This window comes from Corvus brachyrhynchos, unplaced genomic scaffold (genome assembly GCF_000691975.1).
Source record: "Corvus brachyrhynchos isolate BGI_N302 unplaced genomic scaffold, ASM69197v1 scaffold59, whole genome shotgun sequence".
NCBI classification, from domain to species: domain Eukaryota; kingdom Metazoa; phylum Chordata; class Aves; order Passeriformes; family Corvidae; genus Corvus; species Corvus brachyrhynchos.
In genome coordinates, this window is record NW_008246054.1 from 4,833,965 (window position 1) to 4,834,900 (window position 936).

At 59.5% G+C, this 936-nt stretch overlaps 1 protein-coding gene across 1 annotated transcript in view; it reads right to left on the minus strand.

The window, feature by feature from the left end:
- Nucleotides 1-936, minus strand: part of LAMC3 (laminin subunit gamma 3) — a gene marked incomplete at both ends in the record, with an annotated part of 14,614 nt that overhangs the window by 9,312 nt on the left and 4,366 nt on the right. The window lies entirely within an intron of this gene.

A 936-nucleotide genomic window follows, 5' to 3' on the forward strand; every position in this document is an offset into this window, starting at 1 on the left:
GCTCCCAGCCTGGCCAGTCAGGAGGTCATACGCCGAGGGTGGTCCCCGCTGACCAGCTCCAGCTGCTGACCCCGGAGGTGGGACAAGAGCTCCAGGTCTGCCGGCCGGCTGGGAGCTGTCCCAGCCCCGCTGCCTGGGGCAGACAGCGCTCTCAGGGATGGGGAAATTTTCCACTTCTCCCAGCTGGAGAAGGACATGTGCAGCACAGCCCATGGGCAGCACCAAGTGGGTGCCACCTGCATCTCTATCCCACATCTGCTGCCCTTTCCCACTGGCAGCTGTTCCAGCTTCTCTGCCTGTGGCCATGCTGACTCCAAGCTCCTCCACCAGCCTCTGCAGCTTCAGGTCATCTTTCCACTAGAACCCCAGGACTCCCCATCTGCAGTGCCCACGGACCAGCAGGGTCACAGGAGGAGCAACACGAGCCGCAATGCCATTAAAAGCCATTGGGCTGGGAGGGAACAAAGCAAATAGAGCTGGTGGCACACAGAGTGGGCTAGTGGGGAAAAGACAACCTTTCTGCACAGCTGTGAGGGGCCCAGGTTTAATCACCCATCTCTGCACTTCCAGCTCCCGTGTACACATGGCAGAAGCCACATCTGAGCAGCTTGCCCCAAAATCACAATTCAGACAAGACTGAGGTGGGGAGCAGCTGCCCCAGTCCTACAGCCCCAAGAAGGTCTCCATACTCCTGCCTGGCTGCCCCTCACCTGCCACCAACAGAGAAGTCGGATATGGCATAGTAGTACGACTGCAGCACCTTGGGGTCCTTGAAGATGTCGTCCCCAAATGTGTTGAGCCGGTTCAAGGAGATGAGCAGGTCAGTGACTGTCACCCACTCCTGCAGGGGACATGGGGAAGGCCCCTTGGTGGAGAGGTCTGGGCCACCAGCTCCCACCCCAACCGGGACACATCCTGCACCTTTTCAAGCAGGAA